Here is a 16,833-nt window from a genome sequence, read left to right on the forward strand (position 1 = left end):
GCTGTCTTGATAACTAATGACTTGCCATGAAAGTTTCCAAAGACAATTGTAAAACCTTTATTGAGCCTTTAAAGGGAGCATGTGCTTTCATTTGTTGTTGGTCATATACTCTACACACTCACCTTGTTTGGTACATCTGCTCAGCTACTTGTTAATGAAAGTATCTAATCAATCACATGTCACCAGCTCAATGCATTTAGACATGTGGACATCTTCAGTGCGACCTGCTGAAGTTCATCAGAATGGAGGAGAAAGGTGGTTTAAGTGACTGCTGGTGCCAGACAGGTTGGTCTGAGGATTTCAGAAGCTGCTGATCTACTGTGAACAACAGCAGCTGGATCACACTGGGTGCCATGACTGTCAGCTAAGAACAGGGAACTGGACATTAGAAGACTGGAAAAATGTTGCCTGGTCTCAGGAGGCTCGACTTCTGCTGCGACATTGGGATGGTAGGGTCTGAATTCAGCATAAACAGCATGAAAGCATGGGTCCACCCTGTCGTGTATTAATGGTTTAGGCTACTGGTGGTGGCATAAAAGTGTAGAGGATATTTTCTTGCCACACTTTGGGCACCAACTGAGGATTGCTTAAATGCTACAGCCTACCTGAGGATTGTTGCTGACCCCGTCCATCCTTATACTGTATCACTACAGTGAATCCATCTTCTGATGGCTGCTTGCAGCAGGATAGCATACTGTACAACGTCACAAGGTTCAAATCATCTCAAACTGATTTCTTGAACATTACAATGAGTTCACTGTGGTCAAAGGGCCTCCACGCTCACCAGAGCGTGGAGCACCTTTGGGATGTGGCTGAACAGGCGAATAGCATCGTGGATGCTCAGCCAACAAATCTGCATCAACTGTGTGATGCTATCATGTTGACACGAGCCAAAATCTCAGGAACGTTTCCAGCACCTTGTTTGAGCTATTCCACAAAGATTTAAGGCAGCTCTGAAGGCAAAAGGAGGTCAGAAATGCACAACCTTAATGTACGTACAGGCCGCACAGCCGCCTGCATTGGATCTTGCTCTGCAGCAGGAATATACATTATCATGAGGAGACAGAAGATGGAATGGCTTGTTTCAGACCAAGGGTGAAGTGAGGGGGCTGTCTAAAGGGCTAGGATCAATAAAACAGATATTTTTTTAACAACTGTGAATCATGCAGAGCATTTTCTTTCTTTTTTTTTTTTTGAGAACCAGAATTAAAATGTGGAGCTGGAAATGTGCAATAATAGGTTCCCTTCAACTTTTATCCTGCACATTTACCAGGTCAAAATTTGGTCCATGAGCAAATTCTTTCAAAGGTAATGATATTCTCATTAGTCAGAGCTGAACATGTCCATTAGCAGATCTTGAAATACAGGAAACAGTAAACACTAAAAAAAAAAAAAAAAAAAAAAAAAAAACAGGCCTATAAAACCTACTCAATAAAACAGGTCTAAAAACTTGCATTTAACTTTGTTTGGTATAAACTGCCTCCATGCTTTAAGTAAACAGCATCTGCATTAATAGCTAAAAACACTAAAAAGTTTACATAACATTCCTCAATATGTTGCACAACTAATTGCTAGTTAAGTGAGTAATAACTCTTGACAATGTTTGGTGAGCAGTGACTCACTCTTAATAAGCAATTACTGAAGCCATGACAATTGAGGTTAAAGGTCCAGGTGGCCAGGAATTGAACCATCAACTCAGTGCTCCCTTCTTGGCTTGTGTGACATGAAAGGGTTACACCCACAGCTCATTAGTGATAATTAGTATCACTAATTAGTACACAGATCTAATGCAGCTGCCATCAATAACACAGCTACACACCATACTCATGATGTTAAAGCTTACCAGGCACAAACCCAAAGGACTCTATAATAAAATTACTGTGGTCCATCAGTATTGGCCAGCATTACTAATTAGATGTTACATTAACCATGATTATATCAGTTATCTGATTGATAACGATAACTGATATAATTGATTTTCCTACTGTTACTGTTGCAGACAAGTGCAAGTCCTCTGCAGTAGCACCATGTACAGAGTCTCTAAAAGCCTGGCTTTACTTTTTCCAGAAAAACAAACTCTCTGAACTAAAAGGACACAACAAGTATCAAGCACCTCGCGCTAAGCATTAGTCGAGGCAGTGATGCAGCCCATCACCATCCTCCACTGTGAAGAGTCCACCTGGGGAGAGGCCAAGAGCCAGCTGGGGAAGGAACAGCGGGACGCACACAGGATGAAGGGATGGATAAGGAGATGACTGAAATGAGATATGTAAGAAGATGGACTCATTTTGCGGCTGAATAGAGAGTCGATTGGGAATCACAAAGAAACACAAAAAAATAGAGGATCCACAGTTGCCCCGACAATGAGTGGCATCAACCCACAGACGAAGAGAAACTGAGCGAAAGGTAGAACTGCTCAGTTTTGTTTATTTTAGTAGCTAAAAGGTCATTTATATTATTTTCAGCCTGGGGTTTAATTTTTTTCTTCTTCTTCTTCTTTTAATTTGCATTTGTTTGGCCAAATTGTTAATCCTTTTTTTTTTTTTTTCTGGGAGTAGAAATAAAAATGTCAACTGAGTTATTAACTACAAGTTGCTTTGCATTCATTGAACTCTTCACTCAATTTGTTGGTGCACGGAAAGCTAAAGTTAAAGACTGTGAGCTGAGCTGTGGGATATTAATTCTGTTATCTTTGCTGCAAAAAAAAAAAAAAAAAATAGTCTGCCTTCATTCCGAGTCAGTTTTAATCAAATTTTTAAAAAATAATTTTTAAAAAAAGGTGCTGTTACATTTTGTGAATTACTGTTAAATCTATAAATTTCCCACTAGATCCACCGCATTTGCATTCTGTTTTATTTATATTTGACATCTAATGAATCTAGAGCATCAATTTCCTTTGCTTCCCTCTTGCTTGTGAACTGGAATCACTCGTATTTTCATATTAGTCCTTTTTTTCTGTTCTTTAGAGGATTGCAGCAGATGAAAATTTACCATTAAAATGTTATGATTCCAATTCACATACTCACAATAACATCACCTCAAGTTTCTTTTTTTTTAAATTAGATGATGCAGCTCATAAAAAGAAATGTGATTTGCAGAAAACAATTTTCTCAAGGGCCGTAAAGCATAATCAAGGTCACCAGAGTGCGTGTGACATGCCTCCCCTCTGACTCACTAAGCTAAAGTTTCATCTTGATGATCGCAGTCCTGTAACAGTTCTGCTGCTGGGAAAAAAAAAAAAAACAGATACAATCGCATCAAATGCAAAGCAGTGGTGCAATTTGGAGAGATCTCAAAGAAGGGAAATATTTATTGCTTTATGAGAACAACTTCCATTAAGAAATTAATCAAACTGGTAGTTATAAAAGAAAGTAACATGAGAAAAATTTCATGTCTCCCTTATCTGTGCGCCCTTGAAGCTCTTTTGCAGGGGAACTTCATCAAAATGGTCGGTAACTGCAAGGACAATGTGCTAATGATGGTGGAGCATTCAGGCTGATCAAATACATATTTCTACATCCCAGTGCTTTCTATCTTACTCTCCGATGAACCCATCGGGAGCAACTTGGGGTTCCGTATCCTGCCCAAGGATCCTTGGCATGTAGACTGGAGCAACAAGGGAACGAACCACCAACCTTCTGGTTAGTGGATGACTTGCTCTACCTCTTGAGCCACAGCCACCCCTAAAGGGCACCACAGACCTGTAATTGCTCAATCTTATGTGGCTGAACAACAGTTGTTCCTCTAAGACAGGGGTATTGAACTCCAGGCCTCGTGGGCCGGTGTCCTGCAGGTTTTAGATGTGTCCCTGATCCAACACACCTGAATCAAATGGCTGAATTACCTCCTCAGTATGCAGTCAAGTTCTCCAGAGTCCTGCTAATGACTTCTATATTTGACTCAGGTGTGTTGAAGCAGAGACACATCTAAAAGCTGCAGGACACCGGCCGTCGAGGCCTGGAGTTGAATACCCGTGCTCTAAGAAGTTGGACTTGGACCGCACGGGGTTGCGTAGCTAGTTAGCATGCCCGAGTCTCGTTCAGTATCAGAATTACCCAGACAAATCGCTCCACCAACTACGAACAGCTATACACCACCGCCACCACCCACAGAATCAATCAACCTGTCAATCATTTCTGACACACATATACACTCAAGAGCTACGTTATTAGGTTCATCCTTTTATTTGCGTTGTTGTTTCCTTCTTATCAGCTTAAAGCAGTCTGGCCATTCTCCTCTGACATCTAGCATCCACAAAGCATTTTCACCCAGAGATCTGCTGCTGCTCACTGGATAGTTTTCTTTTTCAGACCATCCTCTTTAAACCCTAGAGATGGTTGGTCTCCAGAGGAAAATCTTTCCCATCCTGATGTTCACTTTGAACTTCAGCTGTGATTGGCTGATCCACATTATTGTGCAGGTGACGGTGTGTACTTGTTAGTGTATACTCTGTAATAACTCAGTATTTGCCTTCATGCCATGGAACAGTGTTCACACAAGACTTCCACCAGACTGCAATTTTGTTTCATGGGCTACACCTATGTGCTGATTAGTGCTGTCATGGATATTATAGTGATATTTATACAAAAAATTAATAAATAAATAATAAATAAACAGAAACTCTATTAGTCAGCTAATCCTGGTACACTGATTTGGTGGTATATTGGGTTCTTCAATAGAAATCGATTAGACGAGGCAGATTCAATCACGCAAGAAGTTTGTGTGCTTTTGTGCTTTCACACGAGGGGAAACACCGATACTGGAAACCATAATAAGAGTCATCCTACCGAGAGTTTCTGTTATGAGAAATTTTAGGGCTCTGAGAAATTTTGCTGAGGTAATTCATACTAAGTCTCAAATCACCAAAGCAGCAAAAAAAAAAAAAAAAAACAAGAAGGAAGAGAGAAATAAATGAATCACATCAAGTGTAAGCTGACATGACCTAATACAGCATAAAAGTCAGCCAGAAAAATTCAAGTAAAGGGCAACATAAAACTAAAATTATGAAAGGCAGAGCAAGAGAATAAAATACCAAAAGCACAAAGATGTGAAAAAGAGGCAAACATGTCACCTTTTTAGTCACAGTCACAGCTGCCTTTGTTTGTCCACTGCTATAATGATCTTATCATTTACGCACCCTTATGATTTATTCGTTAATATTCAGAGCACAGCAGCCCACCAAGGACAACAAGGAACAAAAAAAGTAAATTGAAAGCATATTTTTGAAATGGGTGTCAGACGAACAATTAATTAATAGGTTACGGTGCATTTAAAGGAAAACAGAAAGAGGGCAGAATCAGGAAAGTACTGGTTACTTATTGCTAAACAGCCAATGAAAACATTAATGAGCCCATTTAATGAGATGTAGATAACAGGACCTCTTTCTGAGTGATTGGCAGGATGCAGCTGCAGGTTCACTGGATATCCCTTCTGTTTGTTTCACATCACAAGTCTTGATGTGTAATTTCTTTACTATATTATTGATCGGTTATAGGCGGTGACAGAATATCATAATAAATTAAAAAATAGATCCATTACTCCATTCCAGCAGAAGCAGAAACTTTCTCTGATAGTGATGAGTCAGGCTACACTAAAGGATCTTCTTTCAGCTTCAATCTGGTTAAAATGTTACTCTATTTTTTTTTTTTATTCCCTCCCTCTCTCCTCCACCTTTCCAATTTATTCCATCAGATAACTCAAACATTATCTGTTGAAGCGTGCATACAATCTACAGGCTTTACAGTTTACAGTTTTCCTCCCCGACCCCAAAGCAGTGACAGCCTGCTCTCTGACACAGTCTCTGCTGAGTCAATGCATCTACACACGCGAGGTGTTATTAACGGTTTATTGACTGAAATTAGCCGCAGTTCGGCGAGCACACTAAAGCAAGACACATTGAAATTAAACAAACACGGCATCCAGCCGCTGCGGTCTGCCTCTGCTTTTATTGCTTTTCTTGTCGAGAGTGCGACTCCCTGATGTCAGTCGGTATCAGCAAAGCAAACAGGTGTGTAGCCTCGCCGACACTAAATGCCAAAATGTGCACAAATATTCTATCAGTCATATCAGCGACAGCAAAGCATTAAAAGAGGAGAGGAAGCAAACAAAACAAATCGATTTGGGGGTTTACTCTTTCTCATTAGGAGTCGTTTGTCATTGAGCGATGGTAGTGAGTGTTAAATTTCACTCCATGCTCATGTGATTGTACTATTGTACTCAAAGAATCTGCCTTTTTCTTTTTTCCTCCAGTGTGACTGAAGGAAGAGTGTCGAACATAATACCCGGAGCAGCTGAGCAGAACCATCGCTTCCATGTTCTTCCACTAAAGATTTCACTTTGCCTCTTGAAAGCAGTTGAGCTTCAACCATTAACAGGTTGAAAAACGTAATCTAGATTAAAAACACGTCGCCTAACATGACAGCACAGCGACCCGTGCGCAGGCCTTCGTGATGGAAACCAGACCGAACTAAACTCTTTCTGAACTGAGCTGCTTTCCTTCCACTGTTCTCAGCAGCATTTACAGGGAGCAGTTTATTTTAGAAATACTCTGAATTAAATGAATCAATTGAACTCATTTTGAAAATCCTGTGGAACAAATGGAAATGTGTAATTTCCAATTACTTTCTGTCACTTTCCTAAATTAGGCCTTTAAATAATTATCATGGTTAGTGATCACTTTTGGGGGAAAATCCTGTCAGAGGGAGTTCATTTGGGATGAAAGAGATGGTGTGTGTAGGTGTAAGGCTGTTTTACATTTTGTCAGCAAAGTGGCTGCAAAGGCTTATGTATAGGAGATGGTAGGGTAAAGAATAATAGGTGAAACAGTCACCTTGCATCACTCCTTTTAAAAATGTCCTCTGTCTCCACGGGACTTCTCTTCTCTCATTTCTTTTCTCTGGTCAATTTCTTCCCAGTGTGTGCCGCTCACAGTTCCTCCTCTTTGGTCTTTCTGACCTTTCTTTCTCTTTTTGTGTCTCTCTCACACACTCTTCAGGTCTTTGCTGAGCTTCATCGCTCCCACTTCATTCGGCTGCCAGTTCACAGTGCAGCCACAGCATGACATTTAGGGGACAATTGAGTTGCGGCAGTTATAGATTGTGACTGCAGCATTTCTGAGCGACGTATTTTTATTTTTTTTTGAATAGCCCCGTCGCCTGTTTGTTCTAAGCCGCCAATAATCAATAACCCTTCCTGTGTCTTTGTTCATCTGTATAGCCTTCCGCTGCTGTAAGAGAAGCAGCAGTTGTAGCTCTCATTAGGTTGATTTAATCAGCGCAGGTTGAAGACATAATAGAAGAACTATGGATAGAAGTTGGACACTGACCTGAACAAAAGTTAGAAGAAATGACAGGATGGCAGGAGATGATCCTTTATTGAGAAAAAGACATCTTGCTGAAGTATCAGATTAATCCTTGAAAACATGTTACATTTTGCTACTATTATAAATTTTTATATAGGCATATAATTTTGTTATGTATTCTCCCGACAGCTCTGGCCTTCAGCATTAGAGCGTAGTTATCCAATACACGGCTGACACTGAGATTTCTTAGGGGTTTTTTGCATGTTTTTCCACACTTTCAGAGTGTGTTTCAGATCATCAAACACATTTTAATATTAGACAAAGATACCCAGAGTAAATGCAAAATGAAATGAAATCATCTTTTAAAAGGTTTCATTTTAAAAAAAAAAAAAAAAAGAAATCAGGAAGGGTGCAAATACTTTTTCACAGTACTGTATGTGCAAACATATAGTATCTCCTCCATAATGATACAACAGCTTGATTGCTATTGAAAGACATAATGACACACATATGAGGCAAAGCAGAGGTGGCAGATACGGGATTAGCGAATGTTCCTGTTCCATGATATCGTTATTACGTGCTTGACTTATTACTATCGTTGTTTTCTTTCACAATTGTTGTGTGGTTAGATTTAGGCAACAAAACTGCTTTGCTGGTATTTTTAGATTATGGAGAGCATAATTTGGGTAAAACAGACCCTTTCATAAAGTTTAAGGCTGTGTAAAGATGGGCATAGCCATCATTCCCTGGCTTGTGGAGATTTTGGCAATCTTGGTCTTAAACTTGACCAAAAGAGTAGATTTGACTTGATAACTCTTCTGCTAAATGGGTCATTTAGCTAGCAATCAAGATCTGCTTGCCACACCACTATTGAATTGGGGGGGGGGGCACACCAAACTGGACACACCATGAAAAATGAACAGGCAACTCATCATAATATACTTGATCTTAATATAAAGAACCATTGAACAAGCAAGTGCGGATGTGACTGAGAAACCAAGGGCACTGCACACACGTGCTTTGTTGTCTATTTTACTCCTAATAAAATCATAATTTATAAAAGGTTGATCATGTGCTAATAAAGGAGATTTGAAATTAACAGTTCAAGTCATAAACTAAATTGGACAAAGTTTACTGATGTGAAAAGTAACAGTATGTTCCCATGAGCTTCCGTTGAGGTTTTGCAGACATGTGACTACTAATCATGTGATGTTAACTTGTCAGTCACTTTGGATAATCATTATGACAATTTAGGATCCGAAGACTAAGGCCCCAGTCACACAGGCTCAGAGAGTCCACGACCATCTGGCAATCACCGGTCCTGAGGTAAAAATGAACACACCCTGACCAGCTGTGAGTGGTTGCCGGAGGTTGATGGAAGTCATGCAGGTCTGCAGACTGGTCAGAGACCAGCCTGGCAACCACCTGTGAAAAGCATGTATTCACCAACTGGTTGGCAAAAACCTCCTTGTGATTGCTTTAGTCGCTAGCATGTTGCCGTATCATTAGTTTGAATAAACACTGGCCAACTATTCTCTGAGCTGTAGTGAAACTTTGGAAAGTGCAGCACAGCCCAGAAATGGAGACAGTTTGCCTTCAAAGTAAACGCTGCGCTTTTTGAAAGATGTTAGCGGCAACGCTGAGACACAACTTTTACTTTGAAGGTGAACCTTCACTTTTTCAAGTGTTCCTACCGCTCGGCTAGTAGTTAGTGAGTATTTGCAGACAAATACTTGCTAAAACTGCAGGCAATCGGCTCGCAACCAAAGCAGTCACTGGGAGGTTCTTGGTGCCACCCACATCTTTGCAACTGATTTCATCCAGCGACAGCCAGAGACCTTCAGAAACCACTGTCAACTAGTCAGGGAATATAAATTTTACCCTTAGCAAGCAGTGGTTGTATCACATCCAATATAGTGGACAACTATTGAGCAATGATGATGATGCCACATGAGAAACCTCAATAGGACTTCTTTTTGCAACCAAAGGAGCTGCCCTCTGGTGGCCACTAGCAAGAATGCAGGTTTAAGCACTTTCACTTTGAATTCATATTTCAGGAAAATTTTCTCATCTATTTTCTTTGTTACCAGGGTGACACGTATGGCATCATCTGCTGTATAACTGGTTGCTTGAAAAGAAGCAGCAGCGAGGACCGCACCATCCCCTTTGTTTGTAAGAAATTGTAAGAGGTTTCCCGCATAAATATCAGTCATGCTTATGGTGTGATATGATATGTATTATGAATTTTTTTGATGTTTCTAATTATTGAATCTACAGCATACTTTTATCTACTCGCTTTGGTCGTAAGTAAGAGGGATGATAGGAGGACAGGAAAAGATACAGGGACAGTTAACAAAAGAGGCTGAACTGACAGAAGAGTCAGCATGTAAGAAGTGGGAGGAAATAAGAGAAATAACAAAAGAGGAGGGAGAGCAAAGACAAATTAGAGGAGAGCAGAAGGCAAAAAATGGCAAAGAGCCACAGCAGGAGGACATAGGGAGAAGTAATGGAAAGGGGAGGAGAGAAAAGAAAAGAGAGTGCAAATAGTTTAAAAAGCTAAAGGCAGGGAATAGAAAGAAGGAAATATTGACACAAACTGAAAAATACATGTACAACCCAAGTATACAAACCAGGGAAGCAGCAGAGGACTATTTAACACGAAAAGCAGAAGTGCACTGTGGAGGTGGAGAGTTGACTAGAGCAGAGACTAATTTCCACTGCAGCCATGCTGACGGATGGACTAAAGGAACCTTATTTTACCCCATAAATTTTTTATTCCTAGATCCTCCAAACTATTAGCTGCTCCCCCTTTGTTCTTCTCCCCTGCTTCTCTACCTTTCTTTCACCTTACTTAACCTCCCCTAAGCTCTCTGCTGGGATCAAACCTTTAAAATAACCGCGGCTTTGTTCTAAGTCAGCTTTTTCTGAAAATTACTGAAATCAGGCTGCAGCTTCCAGCCTGAATGATTAAACCCTAGACACTAATAAAGTACACTGCATGTACTGCTGCAGTACAACTTTATAATTGCCCAGTTACAGTAGCCTTTAGATTTATGAGGGTAGTCATGGTACTGTTTGTGTCTAATGCTTTATTTAGCCAGCTTAGTTTAACGTTTTAAGGAGAAATTTGGATACTAAATAGCTTAAATTCAGTGCTCTGCAGTGAGGCAGGCAATGCCCTCATGTAGCTTTGATTTAATATCAGTGTGCTATCTGTGTTAAAGTTTGACATGATTTATGATTTAATGCTATAATATAAAGGAAAGGGAAGTTTAAGTTATAAAAGATCAAGACATTCCTGATATAACCTTAGAACTGTGCAGTATAAATTGGATCCTTTGATCTTAGAAATAGGGTCTAATGTGCCAATACAGTTACAAAGCATGCAGAGTTTAGAGCTACGGTAAGCTGAATAAAATATGATTTTTGAAAAGGTGCATGCCTATCTAAGACACTAGTTTCCAGCTTTTGTGGCTTGTTGCCCCTTAAAATAAAGATTTCCTTGAAACCCCTTCATTACCGGATATATTCGCTAACAAACGGCCACAACATTAAAACTACTGACAGGTGTGTAACATTAGATATCTCGCCAAAAAACCTTGGGTCTGCAACAGTGTTTAGATGGGAGCTCCATGTAAAAGTAACACCCACATGAAAGCTAGGACCAAATGTTTCCCCATCAAAACACTGAAATGTTGTTAGATGATCAAGGTTACACTATTTCCCTTTCAGTGGTTTTAATGCGGTGGCTGATTGGTGAAAAAAAAAAACCAAAAAAGAAGTGATTTGAAGAAATAGATGAGAGGAGAACACCAACAGTTTAAGTGGGTGTTTTTCTAATTTCTTTTCTTTTCTTGTTTTTGACAACCCCACTGCCTACAACCAAGAGGCATCCTCTGCACCTAAAAAGTGAAACCAATGCTGAAGTGGCAAAAACTGCAGCTCCTCTCTTATAGACAGTATAAAACTTGTATGCACCTTTTGGGTCGGAAAAATGAAGCCAATACGGAAGTGCCTAAAAGCCTGGTTTGTATCTGAAGGCCACCACATGGTGATAGCTGGTCCTGTAGAAGAAAATGAGATAACAGCTTTCTGGCATGACCTCTGTCAGTACTTTGCTGCATAGTTTATGAACTCAGTCACTTATTTGGTTCAGAGTGAATAAAAGTCTGTTTTATAAATCCTGCTAATACCATGTTTCAAAACATAAGATTATCTGCGGTATGAAACTGCATGCTCATTAGCCAAAGAGTTGCTGGATTTTTTTTGCAACCAAGATGGCGACGGTGGAAAAGCTCATCTCGAGATTTCAGAAACTAATGGATGGCATGGTGGTACTTACTTTTATATTACTTCTTCTAGGTGCCACCTGAGGCTGGCTCCAATGGGGATTGATCTCCACTGACTCCCATGTTAAGATGCTCAACTTCACGGCATTAAAGAGTTTATTTTACAGCCTGGTACAACAACACAAAAAAAATAGTTTGGGCCTTTTATGGACAGTTTCCCCCTAATAACAACTCTAAATGGGGTGATTTTTTTTTATATAATGCTTCTACCTCGATATTTAAGTTAGGAGTGTATCTGTGTTGACTGATAGGTGTCCCAGTCAGTCTGCTAGGCATCATCCACTACTTTGAATTATTAAACTGAATCTCTTCACTGTGTGTTTGCTGTTGGTGCCTTTTGAAGCATTTTTAATGGGTTATCTGACAAATATTATGGCTTGCTGTGTGTTACGGACCATCTTCAAAGTTTGTGCTTCAGTTTTGAAGAGTGAAAGTGTTTTATTAGTCTGGTACTTTGCACAAAGCAGAGGTTTGCCACCAGGTAAGGCAGGCAACTGCTTGGGGGCCCAGGCCAATGGGGAACCCCTGAGGGCTGACAAACTTTAAACTACAGCAGTGGCAGTATGTTTGCAATGACTGGAGTAGAGGCCTTACCACTCCATTTGCTCCAGTTGCATGATTCTGTTTAAACAAACCTAATGGCAAGAAGGAAAGCCACTCAAAGAAATGAAAAAGCAGTTTTCCTTTTGGAAATGAAAAGAGAAAGAAGATAACAAGGAAGAGGAGGAAAAAAGCAAGGCAGTGGCGAGTGAGGCAGATAATAACAGTTAACGATAATGCTAAATAAGCTGCTAGTCTGGCCTTAACTGTGGGGCAGAGACACTGGAATAATGTTTAATTTGATATTTAACATTAGTTAGCTTAGCTAGCAGAGCAGGCTCGTGCCTCCAGCAATGACACAAGTGAGCCAAATGTGCATTTTTTTTTGTTGTTGTTGGGATCAGATTATTTACCACACAATAGTAATGAACACTGATTTTTTTTTTCCTAGGGCCCCTACAGAGTCTAGAATCCCCACTGGCACTAATTAGCCAACAGGTGTGCCCGCATTGCACCCATACTGCCGCTTGCTAACTAAGTTTGCTAGTATTAGCCGCTAACTTAGCATTCCACCCATTCATCTGCATGGTGGCAACATGCAGATGAATGCTTGAAGCTTCAAAGTGCAGTGCCTAACTAATGAGTAGCATCACAATGGCTCCATCCATGTGTTATACTGTCTGTATTTCATGCAGATATGTGGCCGTCTATGCAGTGACATATTGTGTCATTGCGTATTGTGTACATATTCTTCAGCATTACTGAAGCTGTTTGTGTGCATCTTCTGCAAATACACGTGCAGTGTTCTGTTTGAACTCAATACGCTGCTCTTCAGTCTCCAGATGTGTGCCAACGCGGATGACTCCAGCTTCGTCCTCAGCAGGAGGAAGACTTGTAAGAAAGCGCACAACAAACACAGACATCTTATCTTTGCTGTATTTGATTTGAGATAAGCCAACAGGACAAGTCTTTTATTTTCAAAGGTTTGGAACACACTTAAAAGTCCCAAAAGGCAGCCCACTGAAAGGTGGAAGTTGATGTTTCCCTCAAAGACGGCCCATTCGTTTGCACAGTCGCTGTCATCGCCATTTGAAAATAGCATTTTGAAGACTACCTTTATAGCTAATGATTTTCTCAATGTGACTTAGACAAGCTTTGCACTCTATTAGCCGTGTGTTGTTTGTTTGGTCTTGTCATTAAAAAATAATGGCATTGCTGAGATTGTTGAAAGCTTGATGAAGGAGTTCAGATTGATAACCAGCTCTGACAAAGGCTGTCCAGCTTCCACATCTCCATCCACTTCCTTCACACAATAACAGTGGAACTTTTTGTGTGTTACTGCTATGCGAATAGTCTTCCCCGCTAGTATCAATAAAGTTGAAGCGAAGACAGGTGTGAGGGTGGATGTTTTTTTTTTTTTTGTGAAAGGCAGCATGTGTGATTTGGTGTCTTAATCACACTTTTCCTGCTGTACACAGAAAAGTTTCAAGGTTTTGCCGAAACATGACGCTGAGGGTTGAGAACAACTGTATGCTTTCTGCATTTGATTAAGAAAAACAGTCCCCTGCAGTGTATGCTCTTGCGATGATCAATACATGTCTTATCCTTTTCTTTTCCTGACAGCTGAGGCTCTATTCATGGCGGCTTCACTAAAGAGAGCAAAGAGAATGTGTGGGTTTTGTGGATATCTGTCACTCAGCTTCCATTGCTTTATTCCATCAGTGTGAATTAGATTTGACAAAGCTGAGCTCAATATTAATGTGATCACAGGAGAATTTTTTTTTTTCCGCCAACATTTCTATTCCCTTCGGCTCAGAGTAGAGTCTAGTGTTTATCTAGTGTAGTTTAGATAATGATGTGGGGCTGTGATTCAAGACTTGTATTAACTTAGCAAGTTTGACTAAAGTTTCTCTTTTACAAATTCCTAATGAAACCATACATTAAGACCTAACTTCCCCGTCCTATGCAATCGCTTTCTTCTCACGTACTTTCTTGCTTGCGCTCGTCTTGCCTTACGTCTTGTTCGACGACTGCCTCAGCGCCTGATCTCGTAGTTCTAATGAGCTGTAGAAGGTGTTGATGGTGTGCTCCCAATATCTGAACCTGTCCTTGTGCATTATCTCCTTCATAGTTAACAACCTCAGCGTTTTCTTTGTGGAGCTGCCTGCTCTCCACTGCTCTACAAGCTGTGAGTGTCAGCTGTTATCCCATCAATCCCTGTTGCTTCTTCTGCCTTGTTCTACACTATCATTCTATCCATGCAGTTGTCTCTCTCTTTTCTCTCTGCTTGTGGTTCAGGCCTTACGCCCACGCTCTCCACTGTAGACCCCTCTTTTGATTGACTTTGCAGGCTAAAATGCGTACCTGACACACAGGGAGTGCTGAAGTACTCTGCAGAGGTTTAGTTATTTGTTTTACGCATCACTTGTCTAGTTCACTTAGGTTGAGGCTTTCTTGAAAAACTCATGATTTCACAAAATACCATCAAAGCTTAACTGTCAGTTACAGTTAGTTACATTGTGTTGGCTCATCCATTCTCACTTTCGTTCTCTGTCTTTTGTTGACTCTATTCTTCAGTGGTAGGACTTCTCTGATCTTTATTCTGTCTCTTGGAGTGGACCCCACGGGCACCCTGCTGGAAGTGGCTAAGGCCTTTGACATGAGTGAGCACTTAAGTCTTTCCTTCTGTGGGCCAGTGCCAGGCCCCAGCTGCCAGGAGCATGATAGAAGAGGGCGTCAAGAACAGTACAGCACCATCATCGTTGCTCTGTCTTCCTGCCTGCCTCTCTGTGATTTGTTCTGCTGCTTAGTATCTTTTTTTTTTTTTCTCCCTTTGCACAAGTGTTTTGTTTTGGGTTTTTTTCTTTTTGGCTCAAGTGTCATCTGTGAATATTTGATTGATTTGGTTTGTTCAGATGAATCTTTCACTCCTAGTATCGACCCACTGCTTCCCTGCTCTCTCGTGCTCATCAGCATGATTTGCAACTATTTATTATACCAGTGGAGGCTTGATGTGTCACTTTCTGTGGTTTGTTGCTTTTCAGACACGCCTTTCTGTAACTAGGGAAATGTCACTGTCATACATCAAGCAATTTGTTTGTTTGGGGAAGTCGATTTTTATCGTCTTTCCTTTGATTCATTTTCATCCCTCCATATCCTCCCTATTTTTTTTTTTGCCTTAGACGTATAACTGTAGTAACGGTGTGGCTACAAGTAGCACACAAACTCCCAGTTTCATTAATAATGCCATATAACAATAAACTCTTCCTTCATTCTTTACTCGTTTTAGTCCAGGGTAGATGATCTGCATGATGCAGATCTTCATGATCTGTAATATTATGGAACATCATGGACTTAGGAAATCTGGTTCCATGACTCCACCTGCAAAAGTCAAAAATTATACCAAGTTCATCCCCTTGTGTACCTCTGGACCACATCTGCTATATAATTTCCATGCAACCAACAGGAGGTATACATACAATACATGATGTAGTTATATTGTACATAAAACAAACTGTATATACTTTAGCTTTCAGCATCATCCATGCTGCAGCACTTTAATTCTATAGACCTGCACTTTCTGCATGTGACGTTATCCCGTTCCACTTCCAGTTAGATGCTGACTACATTTCATTGGCTTTGTCCCAGTACTTTGCACAATGACATCTGAGGCGTATGAGTGAGTTTCTTCCTTCCTTGATCACCCATCCTACTCACCAGATTTGGCTCGCTGCAACCTAGTTGTTGTCCCCTTTATGAAATTAAAGTCACATTTAAAGCAGGTAAGGATAAGGAGTCTTTTTTTTTTCTTTTATGGGCAGAGTTGTGGAGCTTGATGATTGCACTTCGTTCTGTAACTGCAGGTTCATTTCCTACTGGGGACCATTTTTGTATGTTGTAGCTCCCTTTTTTCTTTATTAAGGAAAAAGAGCAAGTCTGGACAGACGCCAGTGTTTCTTTTGCTCTTAATAGCTCTTGCCATGGTGTACTTGTGTGCTTGTACCATCTAATTAGTATTTATGCTGATAGGAATAGAAGGTTTGGTGGAAAGAAATGGTATTATTTAGTTAAAATGAAGAACCTTTTTTTTTTTTTTTAAACTCGTTCATCTAGTATGTTTATTAAACCTTGTTTCATCATCCGGAGCTCTTTACAGTCATTATACAGAGCAAAACAACACACAGTTTTGTTTTATCCTCCAGTTGGAGGTATTGATAGTTAGAGGGTAACTTTATGGCATTTTCAATGAGATTTAGATCTTACTTAAAATGCAGGACATATGTTCCATCAGTGCTTGTATGAAACATCTTTAAAGGTTTTGATGTAGCCTATTAAAGACTCATTTGGGATGCCATTAGGCAGCCAAATCATTTTGGTGGAGGGTTTCCATTAGATATTTATTGCTGTTTTTAATTGAATCCTTCCACAAAGATGATGCAGAGATGAAAAGACACAACAATGTGTGTAGGATACTATCATAGTTATAACACCATAATTTAACTGAACAGAAATAAAGCGAGGTCAACATGCGGGCATAGATGTCTGAGCTAGACAAGCTCAAACAGCAAATATGAGGACCCCCACCCCCGCACCTTATTTGGTAAAGATGGAAACTTTGAATTATTGGCACACGCAACATTAGAT

This window comes from Archocentrus centrarchus, assembly GCF_007364275.1.
Source record: "Archocentrus centrarchus isolate MPI-CPG fArcCen1 chromosome 18 unlocalized genomic scaffold, fArcCen1 scaffold_23_ctg1, whole genome shotgun sequence".
In the NCBI taxonomy this organism is placed as follows: Eukaryota; Metazoa; Chordata; class Actinopteri; order Cichliformes; family Cichlidae; genus Archocentrus; species Archocentrus centrarchus.